At 31.0% G+C, this 22,433-nt stretch overlaps 1 protein-coding gene across 4 annotated transcripts in view; it reads left to right on the top strand.

Moving 5' to 3' along the window:
* SPAG16 (sperm associated antigen 16) overlaps nt 1–22,433 on the top strand; it is a 1,146,423-nt gene that overhangs the window by 418,163 nt on the left and 705,827 nt on the right. The gene's annotated exons all lie outside the window — the stretch shown is intronic.

Below are 22,433 nucleotides of genomic sequence, written 5' to 3'. Positions count from 1 at the left end.
CATCTAACATAATAGAACTTTCTCAAGAAGCAGAATCCTATTTGTATACAGGTAATCTACCACCAGTAGTTCCTGATGACACTTGGGAATAGTGTACAGAGCACATACGATTACCTGACTATATTATAACCAGGAAGTTTAAATTACTTGTGCATATGAGGAAATATTCCAAGATGAGATGTTGGACTAGCCAGCCAATATTCCCTGTTGCTTTATTACCAGTCATATATATATTTTTTTTCTTTTTACAAGTTAAGAGATATAATGAATAATACCTGTGTATGAACTAGCTAGTTATCTGTTTTCAAATTTATAAGTTAGCTACTGACAGAGGATGCAATTTATTCCCCCACTACCTTTTTAAATACAACTTGGAAGAGGTACAAAGGAAAAGAGAAATATATCCTTTAATCAGGAACACTATGAAATAATATATAGTTATATCATTGCTTGGAGAAATAAAGCTAATGATGAATGACATGCAAAAAGGGGCAATCATTCATGCTCTTTTACTCTTCTTTACAGAATTGCAACTGAGCTGGTGATAATAATAGGGGATGGGCCAGACAGAAAGGAGATAGTATTGCTCCTGGCCAAATTCAATGCCTCCAGGATTTTTCTTCTATCAGCTGTGTCATATCTCCACTGTCCATCATAGAGCATGAGAAACAATGACTAAAAATCACAAACAAACCAAACAATCCAAATAAATTACAACAAAAATCTGCTGCATAAAAAAACTGTGAAGTATCATTAAAGTAATCATTAATCAAAATATTCTAGAGTTAGATGGTTTATGTAAATTTTGAGAAAAAAATCAAAAGCATATCTCTTAGGTTTTTACAGCTGGGATGAAAAAAGATACTATAGAAACTAAATCTAAAACTTAAGAAGAAAAAAATCACAAATCATGAAAAATTGTTACTTTAATAATAATAATAATTAAACTCATCATCAAATTCATATTTTTCATGTGAAACAGTGCTAGTTTTAATATTTTGCCTAGTCTTGTCTCTTTCATCTTCTCATAAAGTGTTCTATTTAATCCTATATACATTATATTTAAAAAGTAAATTGTTGAATCTTGGGGAAATATGAGTCATTATTAAAGAAATTCTTTATCTTTTCTTTTCTTTTTTTTTAAACCTTCAATAGTCACCTAAGTAGACAGCACATCATAACCTGCAGAGTTTCATACTAGATTTAGGGCCAGTTGACCTTGTAATCAAAGAAGATGAAAACAAACAAAAACAAACCTAAAACCTAAAAAAAACCCCAGATAAGCTGAATACTGGGAAAGAGAGAAGGAATGCTTATTAAGTCTGAAGATCAAGATTTGAGGATGGTTAGCACTTTGGAGAAAAACTTTTTAAATATGAAATTTTACATGTGACATCAATTAACTACAGTGGCTATTGTTTCTAGGGTCAAATATAAGGTTCTAGGTTCAAATATAAGGTATAAGGTTTAGAGCCCTTCAAAACCTAACCCCAAACTACTTTTTTTTTAATCTTATGCATTTCTCTTCTTCCCATACTCTTAAGGTTTAGCTAAATCGATTTTCTTCCTATTTCTCAGAATCTTTGCATTGCATTAAATGCCCCTTACTTGGAATATACTGTTTCCTTACCTTGTAAAAGCTCTTATTTCTTTTAGAACCCTAATCAAGTAGCACTTTATTCAAAAAGCCTTTCTTGATCCTTCCAGTTGCTTCTCTCTCTCTCTCTCTCTCTCTCTCTCTCTCTCTGTCTCTCTGTCTCTGTGTGTGTGTGTGTGTGTGTGTGTGTGTGTTTGCCTCTCTTTGTTTGTGTCTATTTCTATCTGTGTCTTTATCTCTGTCTCTCTGTCTTTCTACTATCTCTCTGTGTTTATCTCTCTCTCATTGATTTACAAAAAGGGAGACAGAGATACACAATATACACTTATATCATTTGTTCAAATGTTGTCTCCCTGATTAACCAGCAGCACCTCGAAGAGAGAGGTTGTTTCATTTTAGTCTTTGTGCTTGACATATAGTAGATAATTCATAGATTATTTGATCATTTTGATTTGATTGATCATGGCCTTAGAATTTGGAGCACAGTATAGCAGAATTAGTGGCATGAGTAAATGTTTTACATATGACATTCATGTTGTGCCTTTGCATACCATAAAATAAGAAAATGGTCACAAATTCAAACTTACAATGATTGAATATGGAAATACTTAACACAGTCAGAAACCTTAAGACAACAAGTTAATCAGAGGGAGAACATGAACATGAGTTTACAACATTCAAACCATGAAACTAAGAAGCATATAACCATCTTTTATTGTCAGGCTGGTTAAAAATATAGAGTTTTGAAGTAGATCCTCCTTTAGGATTTAGCTATTGGAAATTTTTCTTGTTTTATTCTGGGAACTAAGTTTTAGAGCCTGAGCAAAAAAAGCAAAAAGAAAAAAAATTGTCTCAGGTCAAAATAGATTAAATTGTTTAAAAAGATTTATATAAATATCCAATATAAATAGCATTCCATATTAAATGTATAAATATTAAATAATATTTTTACAATAAATATTATTATCCATATTGAACTTGTTTTTAACTTTAAGGAAGTTAAATGACTCCAGAGAGAAACCCTTATAATGGGAAGGAAACTTATTTTTAGCAATTGAAGATTAATGTAGGAAATAATTATTTGAAATAATTATTCAAAGAATTGTAAGACTATAGCAATATTTAAAATAATTATAATTGATCCATTCAATAGTGAAAATAATTCAGCATATTGGTGTTCCTTATAAAAGGCTTACTTTGACTTTGAAGGCAATTTTATGCAAACTACTTAAAAACAATAAAGTTATAGAATTTCCTTTGTATGTCTTCAGACAAGGCTTCTTAATAGCTATTGTATTTTGGACCGCTTTGGCAACAGATTTCTCAGAAAAGTGTTTTCAAATGCACAAAATTAAAAACAGAGTATTACAAAGGAAATAAATTATGTTGAAATAGATTTTTTTTCCCCCATCCAAGTTCACAGATCGTCTGAAATATATCCACTAGTAGGTTTTTGAACTCTAGGCTAAGAACCTTTAGGACATAGACCTATTCAAAATTTTCTGGTATGTTAAATGAAATCTGCCTGGAGATACAGACCAGATTTGCAGGGGTTATAACTAGTTTCCTATTGACAAGCTTCAGGCTGTTTCTATAATGTCCCAAGGAATTCAAAGATCAGGCAGTTATTGGTTTACTTGGATAACTGCTAGAGGCCATGTCAAATAACTTGGATTTCCAATGCATTTTTGCTCCCTACAACTATCTGGGTTTATTATTCATATGAATGAATTTAACTAGATAATTTACTTTCTACTTTATTTATTGCTTTGTAATATCTTAATGTATTTTTAAAAACCTAAAAAACTCTTCATAGGTTTTCAGCTTTTTGAGGACCAATAATCCCAATTGCTTTGACCTTTCAGAGTAGGTGTGATTTTCAAGGTATTAATTTTCTCTTCATATAATTGTCAACTTGTGGTTTGTTAAGCATCCATGTACTTACCACACTGTGATAGACATCATATAGTGAATGTCAAATCAACATAAGATCCTTCCTTTAAGAATGAATAAATAATCCCAAATGAAGCACAGTGATAGATAAAAAGATATAACATTGATAAAAAGATATAACATTGCTACAAAGGAGAAATAAAATAATACCTTTTCATCCTTAGTATTTGAACATGGAAATGATACTCATGATTGCATTTTCCCAAATAGTTGAAATTTACCAATTAATTTTTAATTGCTTATTCTTAGATATTTTATTAATCCTCCAATACTCCAATTTTATTAGTTTCTTCCATCAAGGGCTGATACCTTCCTTTGCAAAATTCATGAGACACCTTCTATCTGCTTCCCTTTTAAACTTTCACATTTTGTTGGTTATTAGAATTTGGGCACATATCTTATCCTCCTTACAACATTATTGCATCAAAGACCATCATATTATATTATAGCTGAACTCTAAACTATATAAGAATGTCTTCTACTGTATATCAAAAGTAGTCTGGGAGTTCCTTGGATTAAACATTAAGTTTTATATGATTTTACTTTGTAATAGCAATGATCATGCTTGGTGTTTTTACTGACATTAAGGCTGACTAGGAATATCAGATTTTGACCAAATGAAATCAGGTAGAGTTGGTTTTGCCACCTTTATATATCTGTGTCAGTTGGATGATGAATGATTTGCCATGCCTAGTCGTTATTTTCTTTTATTGTGTTTTTAAATTCTGTGGTTTTGTGTTTTATGTGAAATTTTATGTAAAAATATTAATATTTACATGTTTAAATAATACTAGATAATACTCCAAGGAGATGTATAAAAGTAGTAGCTCTTACAAGTAAACTCACCATTACTGACAATTGTTGGTAGTGGCTTTTGGTATGGAGCATTAAAGTATTTCAAGACTTATTCAAGCTCCCAATGAAATAGGATTAGGCAAAATGAAGCATGAAGGACAATGCTGTGTAAATAAAAATGCTAAAAACTGACAAATTATTGCTGCAATACAGATTAATTAATCCTCAGAAAATAAGCAAAATCAGTCAGAAAGATTTGGCAACAGGAGAAATTTATATTAATTGATGCATACTGTGCCATAGGCTTCTTGAATAAAAAGCCCAACATAATAAAAGACAATTTTAAACAATTATTAAATATGAATAAAATATTTATCATAAATATAAAATATTGGAAAAAGCTTTTTTTTTTTTTTTTTTTACAGATGAAGCTTACCTTTTTATTCAATTATGCCAAAACTATTGTCAGAAATAGTCTAAAACATGTAAAAGAGGTAATTGAAGGAAAGGGAAGATATATTAAACAATATATTTAAAAATTATAAAGTTTATTTAAATTTAAACATTCTATCATGCTTCGATTAACTAGCATACTACTATATTATGTATTTTGATAGAATACTCCTAGTGAAGGGGAACTTACTTCCTCTCAAGGCTACTCATTCTACTTTTGTGTAATTATAAAACGTGGAAAATTGTTCCTTATATAGAACTTAAATCTTCCTTCATTAACTCCCACTTATTACTCTTTATTTTGCCCTCTGGAGCCACGAAGAACAAATCTAATTAAAGAAAGGTGAGATTGATGCAGTGATTCATTAAGCTATTGCAACAGTTGAGATGAAAAGTTATGGAAGTTGGAACTAAAATAGTGGCTAAAATTAATAACAAGAAATGCCTGGTAAAATTGAAAGAGGATACTTTTTTTTTTTTATCAGTATGACACCCACAGAAAAATTGGCCATGTATTAAAACATAAAAACCTTACAGAACCTCTGAAGAAAGACAGAAATATTAAATACATCATTTTCAGATCATGATGCAATAAAAATGACATGCAATAAAGGGCCTGAGAAAGATAAACTAAAAATTAATTGGAAATTAAACAATCTAATCCTAAAAAACAAATGAGTGAAAGAACAAATCATAGAAACAATCAATTATTTCATCCAAGAGAATAACAATAACGAGGCAACATACCAAAATTCATGAGATACAGCCAAAGCAGTTCTTAGGTGTGGTGTTCTCTTCTTTTGTATAATATAATGGTTCTCTGGGAGCAGGTTTCTTGGGGAGGTTTTCTGGAGGCAGCCTTAGTTTCAGTTCAGAGTAATAATCACCTCAAATGCAGCCAGGGATTTAAGTACAGTCTTTTATTGTCTCTTCCAAAATATCCCGGTTAGTTTTCTTAGAGACCTATCTCTTTCCTTGATTCCAGGAGCTCTTGCAACTTGTCTGCCAACTTCAGCCTCCAGCTCTCTCTGAATCTTGGTTCTTCTCCTCTGAATCCTTTGTTCTGCCCAACTGCAGTCTCTAGCTTGTCAATCTCCAGAATTGACCGATTGACTGACTGAAACTCTAAGAGCTTCTTAAATAAGATCTCTTAAAGGTGTGAACCCAAAGGTTGACTTCTCCTCTGAAAGTGGGATAGTGGGTTTCTGACTTGTGAATCTTGTGAAAACTTGTGAACTCTAATGTGTGAGCTAATGTGTGAACTCTCAAAGGTGTAAGCTCTACTGTGTGAGCTCTACTGTGTGAATTTTCCCAAAGGTGTAAATCCTAAGCACACAAGCATTGTTTCTATCAACTCTAATTAGTTAACACCTTGTTTCAAGTTCTGGCCCAAACACTTGGGGAAATTTTGTATCTCTAAATAGGTACATAAATAAAATGGAGAAAGACGAGATCAGTAAATTGGACATGAAACTAAAAAATTAGAAAAACAACAAATTAACCCTCTGATTAAAAATACCAAATTAGAAATACTGAAAATCAAAGGAGAAATTAATAAAATTAAAAGAAAATTATTGAATAAACAAAACTAATAGTTGGTTTTTTGAAAAAAAAAATCCAAATAGATAAACATTTGATAAATTTGATTAGGAGCATCTATCTAAAATTGTCAACAAGCATTATCTGTAATGGGGATAAGCTAGAAGCATGCTCAATAAGACCAGGGACAAAACAAGGATGTCTATTATCACTGCAATTATTCAGCATTGTAGTAGAAATGTTAGTTTTAGCAATTAATAAAGAAAAAGAAATGAAAGGAATTATAGTAGGTTTTGAGGAAACAAAATTATTTCTCTTTGAAGATGATATGATGATATACTTAGAGATTCCTTACAGAATGAACTAAAAACTACTTGAAACAATAAAAAACTTTAGCTAAATTGCAAGATATAAAATAAAACCGCATAAATCATCAGTATTTCTAAATATTAACCAAAAAAACTCAGCAGCAAGAGATACAAAGAGAAATTCTATTTAAAATAACTGTAGACAATATAAAATATTTGGGAATTTATCTACAAAGACAAACTTAGGAACTATATGAACACAATTACAAAATGTTTTTCACTCAGATAAAGTAAGGTCCAAACAATTGGAAAAATATCAATTGCTCAAGGGGAGATTAAGCTAACATAATAAAAGTGACAATTCTACCTAAAATAATCTTATTTAGTGCCATATCAATCAAACTTACAAAATTATTTTATATGACAGGAAAAAATAACAAAATTTATCTGGAAGAACAAAAGGTCAAGAATATCAATAGAATTAACTAAAAATACAAAGAAAGGTAGTTCAGCTATATCATACCCTAAACTATATTATATAGTATGTATCATCAAAAACCTTTGGTATTGGCTAAGGGATAGAATGATTAGTGGAATAGGTTAGATACACAAGGCACAATAGTCAATGACTAAAATAATGTGTTATTTGATAAACCCAAGGACTTCATTTTCTGGATTAAGAATTCACTATTTGGCAAAAATTCCTGGGAACCCTGGAAAATAATATGGGAGAAATTATAGATTCAGACCACATTTCACACCCTATACCAGAATAAAAATAGATTCATAATTTAGACAGAAAGGATGATACTATAAGCAAATTAGGAGGGCAAAGAATACTTTATCATATCTTTGGAGAAATGAGGAATTTATGAATAAACAAGAAATAAAAATAGATTTTGATTAAATCAAGATAAAATATATTTTTTTGCACAAATAAAACCAATGTGGTTAATATTAGAGGGGAATCAGAAAGGTAGAGAAATTTTTTTATAGCTTGATAAGGGCTGATAAAGGCCTATTTTAATATTTTAACATATATTGAGAACTGAACCAAATATTTATAAGAATAAAATTCATCTCCCAATTGATAAATGATCAAGGGATATGAATAGATAATTTTGAGATGTAGAAATTGAATCCATTTATATTCATATGAAAAAATGCTCTAAATCATTATTGATTAGAGAATTGCACATTAAAACAATTCTGACCACCTCACACCTATTTATATTGACTAAGAGGATAGGAAAAGATAATGATAAAGTTGGAGGGGATGTGTGAAAACTGGGGCACTAATACATTGTTGGTGGGGCTGTGAACTGATCTACTTATTCTGGAAAGCAATTTGGAACTATTTACGAGGGGCTATAAAACTGGGCATACTCTTTGATACAGCAGTACTGCACATGTGTTTGTATCCCAAAGAGATCATAAAAGAATGAAAGAACACACATATGCAAAAATGTTTGTACCAGTTCTTTTTGTGGTGGCAAAGAATTGGAAAATAAGTAGATATCTATCACCTGGGGAATTGCTGAATAAATTATATTATATGAATGTAATGGTTCAGCAAAAAATGATGAAGAGGATGATTTCAGAAAAGGCTAAAAAGTCTTAAATGAACTGATGCCGAGTGAAGTGAGCAGAACCAAGAAAACATTGTACATAGCAATAGCAAGATTGTGTGATGAACAGTTATGATAGTCTTAGCTTTTTTCAGCAATTCATTGATCCAAGGCTTTCCCAAACTTTGCATGGAAAATGCCACCCTCATCCAGAGAGAGAACTATGGATGAAGATTGAAGCATGCTATTTTTATCTTTTTAATTCTTTTGTTTTGTTTTGTTTCTTATGGTTTTTCCCTTTTGTTCTGATTTTCCTTTCCCAACCTGACTTATATGGAAATATGTTATAAATGAATGTACATGTATAATCTATACTAGAATGCTTGCTAATATGGATAGAGGGCATAAGGGAGGGAAGGCAAAAAAAAATTCAGAACTCGAAATCTTACAACAATGAATGTTGAAGACCATCTTTACATATAGTTGGAAAATAATTTATTTTTAAATTAAATAAAAAAAACCACAAAGAAATCTCATAGGAGAATTGACAGCCTAAATGCAAAAGGACAAAGAGCCAGGACAAGGAAGAGCCAACCTGAAGTCCTTCCTCCTTGTGAGATGCCTTCTTCAAAGTGGTAACATAAATCGAGGACATTTTAAGAAACTCTTGACTCTCAAGTTATAGTCTCTTGTATCAACTGTTAGTGTGTTTTCTTTTTTGTTTGTTTGTTTTTGTCTCATTGAGTAGCCAACTAAGAATATTAATATAAATCATAAGAATTTTACATATCCCTGGTGAGGGTGGGGGCATTTTGTCTTTTTCTAATTAGATTTGTTTTCTTTGGCTCCAGAGAAGGAAACTTTCTCTGTAGAGAACTTAAATAGGGGAAGATTTAGGTTGCTTATGAGGTGCGACTTTTCACTTTTTATAGTTCTACAAAAATGGAATGAATAGCCTTGAGAGACAGGGGGTTGATTCTCACTTAGAAGGGAATCATCTGTTGATTTTCTGCTTGAATTAGATTCAATTTCAAAAGACCCTTGATAGAATCTCACAGGATAGAACTATAAGTCCCATGGACAGCACCACTCTCTAGAAGAGAATTGGCTCATTTTGGAGGACTCATTTTGGCCTTTGGATGTTAATTATTTGAGGTTCTTTACTATAAAAACAAAAATGTTGAGATGCTTTGTGTTCCTCATTGTAAGAGGAAGTTGGTGGCTATGCTGGAAAGTTATTTTCTTTAAGCCTCAAGCCATGTTTGTATTTTAAAAGAATTCAAAACCTTTAGTAAAAAGAATACATTTACAATTGCATAATTTCAGTGATGAACTACATTGAAGTAGATATTTTTTGGAAAGAGAAACCTTATTAACATTCTGATATCATACCCTATCAGTAAATCTCTTAATTTTAAGACTATCTTTGAGCCAGTGGAAATCTACTTAAATTTTCCTATTGAAATTTTAATTTTGAATATTACTTATATTGAAGGATTGTTGATTTTCAGTGAATTTCTTCTGAAGAATAAAAGATAAGTGAAACATAGAAGGTCACTGAATTTAGTAAATATTTAGATAACTAGAACAGAAAAACTCATTTTAGGAAATGTATTCATTAGTGAATTTTAGAAAGGAAGAAAAAGAGCCAGCGATGGCTCGTTTACTACAACAATAACTACCTCCTCTGTGTTTTCACCCCTTCTGAGGCTAATAAGACTGTCAAATTGATATAAAGCTTCCTGCTTGCTAAATTATAGCACCTCGATTTACATTACGGTTATATGTGCCCAAAATGAAATACTATCTCATTTCAAAGACTGAGTTTCCTTTATTACTTACAGGTGATTTTCTTGTATTTTTGCTTCAACCTTCTTTCTGTAGATTTTTTTAAAAAGAAAAACTGTGAACCTGGGCACTCTGCATCCCACTGTATCCAACTACACTTAATTAAGATTTTCAGGTTTTTCTTCTATTTTAATGCAATAAGGAGTACCTGCCTTATTTTTATGGTTATTTATGAGAAAGGGGAAGCACAATTATTCTGAAGAAAAACTATAAACTTTAATGATAAGAAAGAAAGCCTTGAAGAGATCTGGTCTTACTCACTCTTTCTTTCTGGTATAAAAATTCCTTTATGAAAATGAATTGTGATAGGGGGAGAAGGCATATGGTCCAGATAGTTTTATTTTTCCTTTTGGAAATTGAATGAAGATGGCTTCAGTAATAAAGGAAACTGTCATGGTGAGGAAGGAGGAGGTGTGGAAAAATCTGAGTGTGTGTGTGTAATAATAACCTGATAAGATTATATAGTGCTTACTCTACATCAGGAACTGTGATAAGCTTTTTACATTTTCTTTTCATTATTATTGCATCTGATTTTCACAATAACCCTAGTAAGTAATCTTATTATAAGAAAACCTAGCCAAACAGATTTTAGAATTGCTTAGAATCAAACAGTTTTTAAGTAACTGAGGGCAGATTTGAACTGTAAAACATTATACACTCTGTGTGGGAGAAGAAAAGTGCTTAATGGAATTCAAGCATCTGCTATCAAAAAGCAATTAAAAAAATCCTGATGAAAAGATAGGTGCCTCCCTGATTTTAAGGAGAGATCCATGGGGAACCTTTTGTATAGAGACACCAAGGACTTGGAAAGTTCACTGTTTATCTAACTTGAATTTCAATCCCAACTTTGACATTATTCATTAGGGGATTAATGACAGATTATTTCCTTGTGAGTTTTCATTTCTTTATCAGTAAAATTCAGAGAATTATGCTTTACATTATTTAGTTCATTGGCTTGTTGCATGAAAAGCACTTTGTAAATTTAAGTTTTGTTATTTATCATGACAATTGTTATTACATCTGTATCTTTTTTTGGATATATAGTAGAAAATGACCAAACCGATTATCTTATGATGAATAGCAGCCTGGGAGAAGAAAATAGTCATTCTGACACACTTACACTGTTTAGAACTATGAATGCAGCACTATATTCTGCTTCATTTAGAGACAGTGTAAGTGGAATGGAAAATTTGCTGATTCTTAAATTAAAAACAAATTTCTTACAGTTTTTTTTTTTTTTGCCTAATAATTTTTATAAATGTAGAGTACACATTTAGTGTCTCAGCTCATAATGTAAATATAATGGATGCCAGTTAGAATTTTTGAAGAATTGAGTGTCCCAGTTTGGTTGTGTTCATTGTATTTATAGAATTAGAAAGGTCAGCTTCTTTTTAAAGTTGACAATTCCCATCAATAGATGGTTGTGGTTTAAAATTCAAAAGAAATGACTGTTTACATGCAACCTTAGACAGAAAAGGGCCTATCATATAGTACATAGTATGTATTGGTCTTCTACATAATAAACTCAAGTTTTTGACCTTGGAAAGCACTATCATATCACCTTACTGATTGGGTTCACTATAAATTCATGCTATTTAAACTGAATGCATGATGCCTGAAATACTTTTATTATCCCTTGATAATTTAAAATCATCTCTCATCTCTTTTTTTTCTCAATTCTACCCTCAAGTTTTCAAATGTTCACTACTTTACTGAGAAAGTAGAGGCCATTGATTATGAGCTCCTCATTTCTTCTATTCTAACCCTCAAATCTATTTATTTCTTCACCTACCCTCTCCTCTTTTATCCCCATCTCTGAGAAAGGAATGACTTTCCTATTCACGAAGGCAAATGCTTTTCCCATTTACAGCTCTTTGGGGAGCTTGTCCTTTCTTTTTTCCCTTCTTCTTCAATTTTGAGCATTCTGTTCTGTCTCTCCCTGTCTACCAGTTCATTTGTTGATGTTTACCACCATTCTCAGTGCTTCCCTATCTTTAAAAACAAAAGATCCACTTATTCCTTGTTGCTATCATTCTATATATCTCTTCACTGGATCAAACTGAACTCATTATTTTTCTCTCTAAAACCTCCCCTCTTCCAAATTTCCCTCTTTATTTCAAAGGCATTTAATTCTTCTAATATTCAAGGTTTAATAACCTTGGCATCATTCTCGATTGCTCACTCTGCCTTCACATATCCAATTAATTGCTATGTTTTGTTTGTTCCTTTGCAACATCTCTGGCATATGATTCCTTTTCTCCACTCACACAGCTGCCACCTGGAAAGAAAGAAAAAAGTATTTAATAAGTATGTGGTATAATGTTTGGTTTTTAAAGCCCTTTATGTCCAGTCTTCTTATACCTTATGTCACTTCACATATTCTGCTATTGTTCCACATATAAGACATTCTTTATTCTAATTCTGTGTATGTTCATTGGCTGTCTCTCATACTTAGGACAGTATCTCTCTTGATTTCTGTCTCCTAAGCTTCCTAGCTTCCTTGTACTTCTTGCTATCCTCTTCCATGATATTCTTCTCTGTTTCCTTAGATTTGAGTATTTATTTCTATGAAAATAATCCCTAAATTTCCAAATCTAATACCCCTATTCACTCCTCTAAGTTCTAAGTCCACATTCCAACAGTCTGATGCAGATACTCTATTGCAGGTAGTGTAAGCATCTTAAATTCAAAGTGTCTAAAATGAAGCTCCTTATCTTTCTTCTACATCTATCCTTTTTCTAAACTTCCCTTTGTCTCTTGAGAACAGATTATACTTCACTGCTCTTGTTCACCTCAACATATACCCCAATCACCCAGATTCTTAATTATAGAATTATTTTATATTCTTTACTCTCCCCCTTTTTTAATACACAATTGCTTCTCTTGAGCGTATCCATAAATTAACTGGTATATCCATAATGCCTTTGCTTCTTCCCAACCTTCTACTCAAACAATCATTTACCCTCGATAAAACAGATTATCATCAGTTTTTTTTTTTCCCCACCTGGATCATCACAGTAATTTTCTAATTACTTCATCTGTTTCCAATCTCTTTATCACCATACACTGATCACAAAGCTTCCAAAATAATATTCCCAAAACACATATGAGATCATGTAATTATACTGTTCCAAAGTTTTTAACAGTTTCCCTATTTCTTTTAAGATGAAACATGATAACATGTATGTGTATGTATGTATGTATATACATGTCACCTGTAGACACAAGAAGTTGCACCTTGTTAGGGTATAGTGAATTTCATCTCTATGATCTTTTCCCATTCTAATTCTATGATCTCATGATTTTAGGAATGACAGTCTCTCCATTTCCAAATAGTTAAAATTAATAGCTTAAATATTTATTTATATAGCATTCCAAGGATTGTTGTGCTTATTATTATTACTTGTGTTATCTTAGCTGATCATCTCAGTAACTCTTTGAGATTGTCGTTATTTTGTTGTTTTCCATTTTGTAGATGAGCAACCAGGATGAGAAATTAAATAACTTGCCTAAGGTGACTCAGCTAGCAAGGATCTGAGGAAAGAATCAAGGTTATGTCTCCCTGACTTTTTGTCTAAAGCTTAATTGTCTAAAATAATTCACCACCCAAGCCTGACATCCCACAAAGATTCATTCCTTCTTTCAATAAGGCTTTCTAATCATCATTATAATGCAAATTTCTCTTGGAGGACAACAAAGTCTTATCAAAAATTTTATATTCTTCTGTGAATGAACTTATCAGAGCCTTTACTGAGACCCTGCTTTGATGGGATTGGAAAGAGAACTAGAGGATATTGTTTATCCATAGATGGGAGTGGTACTGATTGAAAAAAAAATCCTCCAAAGGGAAACAGCCCCCAAGTAAACTTCTCCTCTGTCAGAAGTTTGCCCTGGGGCTAGCCCTTAGTAGGGCACATTGTTTGAAGTTGCACACCAGTATGTCTTAAATGAGATTCTTCTGCCTGTTTTGTTTGTGGTTGTCCCAGATCTACTCATCATAGCCCAGCTGCCCGAGGATTTGCTTTCATCTAATCTCTGCATAGCTAAATTAGAAATGTAATTTTAGATGAAATAGCATTTAAGTGTCTGTTGAAAGATCCCTAGTGGCTTAATTATTACTGATTTCTTTAGTAACCATTTGAAATGGTCTCCAAATGTTGGTTAATTTAGCAATAAGTTTTCAGTGGAGTAGGCTTGGCTATAAGTGTTAAAATATTAAAGAAGCATGCATGGTTATTGGGTGGTTTTGATTGCAGGGATGTTTTTAGAGAAGAATTCTTAGAGAAGACTATAAAGTTAAGTTGTCTTTTTGGAATTCAAATCTTAATTGAGTTTCCTTTAGTCCTCTTTTGGATTGTGCTCTGGAGACATCCAAAATCTGTCAGAGGCTAGGAGTACTTGGTGCATACCCTTGGATTCTTGCAGAAATGCCAAACTCTATGCTTAAGACTGAAAGCACAGAACAGAATTTTTTTAATGTAACTTAAACCACATTAAAATGTAATTGGGAAATGTTTAACAAAATGAATAAATATAATATAACATAAATAATAGTAATTCATGATTTCCTAAATCAATATGCAATCTAGAGAAATTCATTTCCATTTTCATTCTAAATCACTATTTTAGTGTACAACCTAAGTTTTGTACAAATCCCTGGCTTTATGGAAACCTCTATTGTCTACAGCATTATTAATAGGTTGGGTAACATGATAAATAAATGCTGCAAACATATTTAATAAATCTCTTTTTTGAATGAGATTAACAGCTTTGGGGAATAAAGCTAGTAATCTGGTCTCAACTACTGAGGAGATAATCTGAATTTTTAGTTTGACAAGGGTTTAAGAAATATACAATATAAGAGCATTACCCAAGTTAAAGGGATTACAATAACATTCATAGTAATGAGAGAATTGTCTGTAGCCAAAATTGATGAGATAGATTATTGTCATTCTTATCCAAGAAATGAAGAAAAAATTTTATTTCTCAGAAATATGACTTATTATTTTTAGTTCTGAAAATATTCAGCTTACATTTCTCAGATATAGGTGTATTTTTTTCAAAATGCAAAGCAAAATTTATGTAAATATTTTATGTTAGGTTTGCATTCCATATTTGATAAGAAGGATAACTTGATGTGGTAAGAATAGAAATGAAAAACAGAACTCTGAAACCAACTATTACTGTTTTTAGTCAGTCAAAGTCAGAAAACATTTTTTCAAAAGCCTACTGTATATCAGGAACTGGGTTAAGTACTGAGGACTCAGTGAAAAGCAAAAGATGGTCCTTATTCTCAAGGAGCTCACAGTCTAATGGAGGAAGACAATATGTAAACAACTATGTACAAACAAATAGCCTAGATTACTGACCAGAAATAATCAACAATGAAATGTATTAGAATTATGGAGTATTAAGAAAGAATTCCTGTAAAAGGTAGAATTTTAGTTAGAATTTGAAAATACTTCAGGAAGCCAGGAGGAGATAAAGAAGAGTGGCGATATTCCAAACATAGGAAACAACAAGCGAAAATGTCCAGAGATGAGGGATGAAGCATCTTGTTCAAGAAAGAGTACAGATGCAAGTGCTATTGGATTCTAATGCACCTGTGTGTGGAGAAGGTGGGGAGACATGTGGAGGGGGGGAAGTGTAAGATTGGAAAGATGTGAGAAGAAGGAATTGTATTACTTAGTATTAAAAATGAGGGTTTTATATTTGACTCTGAAGATGATAGGGGACCATTGGAGTATACTGATTGAAGGGAAAGATTGATGGAGTGACTTGGTCAAACCTGTACTTTAGGAGGAGCATTTTGAAAACCAAGTGAAGGATGGACTGAAACAGGTAGAGAGACTCTTAACAGGGAGACTCATCACAGCAGACTATTGGAATAGTGCAGAATGAGGGACTGGGGGATAGTGATTTTGGGCTAGTGGCAGTATCAGAGGAGCAATGGAAAGCAGAGAGCATATATGAGAGATATAACAAAGGAAAAATTGATAATACCCCTCTGTCCTTTCTTGGGCATGGTTTTTAATAGAGAAAGGTTCTATCCAACTTTGAAATTCCATGATTTTGTTGCTATTGAATTTGTCCTACTTTCAGCAATATTCTAAAATAGATTTTAAATAATGCTTGGTGAAGGGAACTTAGCTATCTGGAACCCAGCATTTGCTCACTAGGAATATATCCTATGAAGTACATGATAGGGTTATTCAATCAAGAAAATATTGTAGACATAATAAGAGTTTTATCTGAATTACAGGAAAGTATTTGACAGAATCTATCACGATAAATTTATGAACAAGGTGGAGAAAGTAGTTGATATGAGTAGTAAGTAGGGAGTAGCTAGTTGGAATGTTGTAACTGAAAGATGTTGACTAGGGTATTAATATCAACCTTAAAAAATGTCTTTTATGCTTTATTTCAATATTGAGTCTTGTAATCTGTTCTGTTGAGCATTTTTGTTAATTTAGTTTAGAATCTAGAAAATGTGCTTATCAAGTTTTCAGAGAACTGAAAAGGATATTAACAAGTTAGATGAAATAATCCAGACCCAGAACATTTTGGCATAATAATGACTTAATCTAACCAGATATGGCTTTTTAGTCCTGTAACTTGATTTCAACAAATCTCTATAAGCACATGATGCAGGATGCTAGTTTTAACAGTAATTCCTATGAAGAAATATTTAGGTATTTTAATTCACTATAAATGCAGTCAACTATATGACAGATAAGAAAAAAAAATAAAACAAGCATAATTAAATGCATTATAGAAGTACCATGCCTAGGACAAGATGTATTTATCATATCACATCTTGCCCTATGCTATTATGCTTCCATTTTTCTTTTGGGTGGACTTATTATTTCATTCATTCATTCATCATTATTTCATTGATGTAGGAAGCTTCCAATACAAAAGTTCTTAGTAAGGGACTTCTAACATAAGCATTTTTTGTTTAATTTATAGTCTTAGAAAATTGTCTGGGCACTGAGAGGTTAAGTGATGTTGCCTAGGAGCATATGGCCAGAGGTAGAATTTGGAACCCAGTTTTTTTCTAACTCTGAGGCTGGCTTTCTATATATTATAACAAGTTGCTCCTCTATAATATTTTTAATTCCATTATACTTTATATGTTAATTTTTTCATTTATTTTCTACAATTACACGTATAACAATTTAAACCTTTATTTAAATAATTTTGAGTTCCAAATCCTCTTCTTTCTCTCCCCTTCATTGAGAAAGCAAGCTTTTGATATAAGTTATACATGTGTCATCGTGCAAAACATGTTTCTTTATTAATTGTGTTGTTAAGAAAACAGAGAAAAAAAGAAAAATAACTTTCAGAAAAGAGATATGTTTCAATATGCATTCTGATTATCACTTCTTCCTTTGAAGATGGATAGCATTTTTCATAGTAAGTCCTTTGGAATTGTCTTAAATTATTGTATCATGGAAAACAGCTAAATTATTTAATTGATTATTATACAATATTGTATGATGGTCTCCTGGTTTTGCTCATTTTATTTTGCATCAGTTTAAATAAGTCTTTTCATTTTTTTTTTTTCTGAGAGCATCCTGCTCATAATTTCTTATTTTACAATAGTATTATGTAACATTCATATACTACAAATTGTTCAGTTATTCTCCAATTAATGAGCATCCTCTCAATTTCCAAATCATTATCACCACTAAAAGAAACACTCTATTTTTCTACAAATCTATCTTTTTTCTTTTCTTTTCTTTTCTTTTTTATATATCTTTGGGATATAGACCTAGTAGTGGTATTGCTGGGTCAAAAGATATGTGTAGTTTGGGCATAGTTCCAAATTACTCTCCAGATTGGTTTAATGAATGAACTCATGTCTACAATATGCATTAGGATTTCAATTTTTCCACATTTTGTCCCACAGTTGTCATTTTTTTCTCATGTCACATTGGCCAATCTGATTGGTGTGAGATAGTACCCGAGTTGTTTTAATTTGCATTTTCTAATCATTAGTGATTTTTGAACATTTTTTTATATTACCATAGATTGCTTTGATTACTTTGAAAACTGCCTATGTATGCTTTAACCATTTATCATTTAGGGAATGACTCTTATTTTTGAATTTTAGCTCAGTGTTTTATATATTTGAGAAATTAGGCCTTTATAACAAAGTTGTAATTTTTTTCATAATTATGATTACTTTCCTAACATTTCTCTCCATCTTATTTCTCCAACCCCATTTATTCTGCTCTCTCTTATTTTTATCCTGTCCATCTTCAAAAGTGTTTTGTTTGTAATTTTTGGCTCCCCCATCCATCATTCCTTCTATCACTCCTTCCCCATGTTAAATTCTGAATACATAAATTGAAAGCATTCCAAACAGGAAGAAAATGAGACATTATATATAAAAGGATTCATACAAATACAGGGAGTTTATTTATGAATGTGTACATTTTTGAAAGATATGTAATAAAGATAGCTGGGGAAAAGATGAGAAAAGCAAAATATGGAACAATCCAGAAAAAAGAAAAAAATATAGAAATGTTGAAATTCATAATGAGCTAAAGCTGGCAATTTCATAATAACAAAAAAAATGACTTCTGATGCTATGTGAAGAAAAATGCTAAAGGTCAAAGTAAGAATCAACCATTGCTTTCTATGTGATGATAGAAAGAAGACAGAACTTTTCAACTCATATTGTTACTATTTTCTGTATCAAGATGAATAAACTTAGGATCTGAAATGTCATTGTCAAAATGGTTTTAAAAAGTGTCAAAACCCAATTTAATTAAGAATTTAGTCACAGAACATCTGGCCACATTAAATCAAATCAAATCACTGTTCTTTCACAAAAAAAAAGTCTCAGGGTATTGGAACAACTGTGTTATTATTCTCAGTGTACTTTTAAAGATTTTAGAACAGAAAAGATGCCTCAGAAATGGAGGACAAATGATTTAAAGAAAGGTAGGAGAATGGAGTCTGAAAACTACAAACTGGTGAAATTCATTTAAATTCTTAGCAGCATTCTACAATGTATATTGAATGTAAGATTAGTGAATATCTATTTTTTTAAAGCAATAATTACAAAAAGCCAACATAGCCTCATTAAATAAGACAGTGTTAGTTTTAACCATTTTTGATGGTTAATGGTTAGATGGTGTAGTGGAAAGGACACTAGAGGTAGTATCAAGATGAGTTCAAATCCCACTTCAGAAACTTATTAGCCACATGACACATAGTGTCTTAATGGCTATGGGCAAATTAACCACATATTGTGCTAGGAAATGCAAAAGACTTGTGTTGCAGAAAAATTGTATATATGCATTGGTACAGAGGCTTAACTTTCAGAAATTCCCTGTGAACTCCCAGGTCCAGTTAGAAAAAACGGCTCAAAATCGGGGAGATAATAGTCCTAGTGAAATCATTGTCATGCTTTATTTGTTGTATTAGGTTGTTTATATTTCTAAATTTTGTTCCTTTTTATGTGATAAAATTAAAAATCTTTTTAGGAGGATGTTATTCCTGAAGTTATTGATATATTCTTCTTGAATAAGAATGTCAAAATACACATAAGACAGATCTTGTAAACTTCTTATGGGAATATTAGAAAATGAAATTATATGTATGTATACATATATACATTATATAATGTTATATAACATGCATGCCATATATAATGTATTTTATATATAGCATACATATTATAGAAAAATTCTATGATAGACTGTATTTTATAACATTAATATTTACATAAACGTTTATGTGTATATTACATATTCTGTGTGTGACTCGATGGCCACTGAGTCCCCTTCCAACTGTAAAATTTCTTTGATTCTATGATATGGACCTCATTTTAGCACATGATAGTATCATTACAGCAAAAATATTCAATTACACTCAGAGATTCTTAATGTTTCTGTATATATGAAGATATATATATATATATATATATATATATATATATATATCCATAAAATGGTATAGATGAAATTAAATTAATTTTAAAATTTCTTTTGTATCTGTGCTTGACTTTACTTTTCATATATTATTAGTACTACTACTCTTTACTGGATCTAAATAGACTAATGCTTTCTGGCCTTTACAAAGTCAAAGCCTGATTGGGGCTGTTTTTCATAAATATTCTCTTCTTACTCATATTGTCTTCCCTCTCTGAAGGAGACCAAACCTCTTTTTGTACATGTGGGGTGATACTAATCAGCTTTTGTGATTTCTTGATTGCTAACCAAATTATGTTTGCCTACTTCTTTAGGAAAGTTCTTTTGGAACTGACTGGGTCCTGATCCCTGAGTGCCAATTGTCCTCCTAGGGAGGATTATAGACTCAGTTTATAGTTAGGTAGAGTTCATAGAAAACTATATTTGATATTTTCAGGCAAAATGCTTAAACATGGAGAAGAGAATAAAAATAGAGCTTAGGTTACAGAGGCAGCCATTATTGAAATGAAAGAACCAGTGGTTGGATTGGTGAGAATGTTGGAGAGAATTCTGTGCTATCAGTAGAAGACCAGTGTCTCCAATGGTATACAGAATACTCCACGGGTTAATGAAGTGCTAATGCATAACTTCCTCACATTCCAATTCTTTCATTTAACATTGATACATATTTACCAATGTGTTTTCTTTACATGGTAACTTTTTTGTTTGTTTTTAGGTAATTTCATATTTATGTATATTCATGATTATATTTTAAAGGATTTAAACACCAGTATTAAAAGATTTATTCTATAAATGTTAACAAAAAAAACATACAAGCGTTTGAAAATAATCTTATAGAAATTTTAAAATCACAGCAACTTTTCTTACATTTAATATGAAACAATACCTAATGGTATTAATTCTGAATATTTACATGATAGTCTGTTTCTTTAGGAAGGTTATTATATAATTATTTTAAACCCATTTAAAATTCTAAATGTAGTTCTGAATAATATAGCAAGCAGTCTGATTTTTTCATAGTTTGAAAAATTTTTATTTTTGCTATGTGCATTAATATTTTAATCTCTAGTCTTTTTAAAATAAGAATTAGAAAGCAATACCAGTTTTATTACACTTTTTCAAAGTGAAAAGAAATTATTTCCGTAAATTCTTATATAAGAACTAGTGAGCTTTGTTATACCATTTACAAAGAACTTTCATGCCAAGAAATTCCAAAATAGTCAGCTCAAGACTGTTAACAATTTTATAATAAAATATCCACTAAAAATTTAACATCCAATTATTTTTGTTTGCTTTTTTCATTAAATAAGAATTATTTTTATCTTTGTTTTATCCTTTCATTATGTGCCTCTACATTATTTGAATTGTAGTTGCTGAGCTAATGTATTTAAAAAACTTTTGTAGGTAATCTTTGGTTTCAGTGACTATTTTAAAGCACTTCAATGAGATGATAGTCATGATATAATAGTGGTAGGAGGCAAAGAATCCAATCTAACTTTGGCTCTGTTTCTAACTCACTAATGTGATTTTGGACAAAACATATCATCACTTTCGGATGATATTTTCACTTTTTCTTTTTTCTTCAGAAAATGAAAGTTGATCAGATTTAAATAATTGAAGAAATGTTAATTGTAAGCAGAATGAATGCAAAAACATGACAGTGTTGCCTAAACTAATTTATATATTTAATGCCATTCCCAATTAAATGATCAAAATATTTTACTGAATTAGAAAAAAATAATAAAATTTATTTGGAAAAATAAAAAGTCAAGAATATTTGAGACAATAATAAAAAGAATATAAGGGAAAGAGAATTAGCTTAACCAGATCTTTAACTGTATTTTTAAAACTATCCATAATTTTCAAAACTATCTGCCTATAAGAAAAAGAAAGGGAGATAAATGGAGCAGAGTTATGTGCAATTTATAATTGCAAATGTGATAAGAATTCATTATTTGGTAAAAAAAAAATTGTTGGGAAAACTGGAAAGCAGTATGAGAGAAATTGGATATAGATCACATTCTTATACCAAACTATTACAAGAAAATCTGAAGAACACGGAATATCCATAATACTTACCAGATTTATGGACAGGTGGACAAATTATGAATAAACAAGAGAGAGAGAGAGCAGAGTGAGATGTAAAATGGATACTTTTGATTATTTTAAATTAAAAAGTTTTTGCACAAATAAAAAATTCGTATCCAAGATCAGAAGGGAAACAAAAAATTGGAGAAAACTTTTAAAGACAATTTCTCAGATAAAAGTCTCATATTTCAAATATAACCAATTTTATCAGATCTATAAGAATATGAATCATTTATCAATTGATAAATAATGAAAAGATATGAACAATTATATAATAATACATAAATTTTTTCATAAAAAAATTTTATGAGATTAAAAAACACTCTCCAAATAATTATTG

This window comes from Sarcophilus harrisii, chromosome 3 (assembly GCF_902635505.1).
Source record: "Sarcophilus harrisii chromosome 3, mSarHar1.11, whole genome shotgun sequence".
Lineage (NCBI taxonomy): Eukaryota > Metazoa > Chordata > Mammalia > Dasyuromorphia > Dasyuridae > Sarcophilus > Sarcophilus harrisii.
This window is presented reverse-complemented; position numbering and strand designations above follow the sequence as displayed.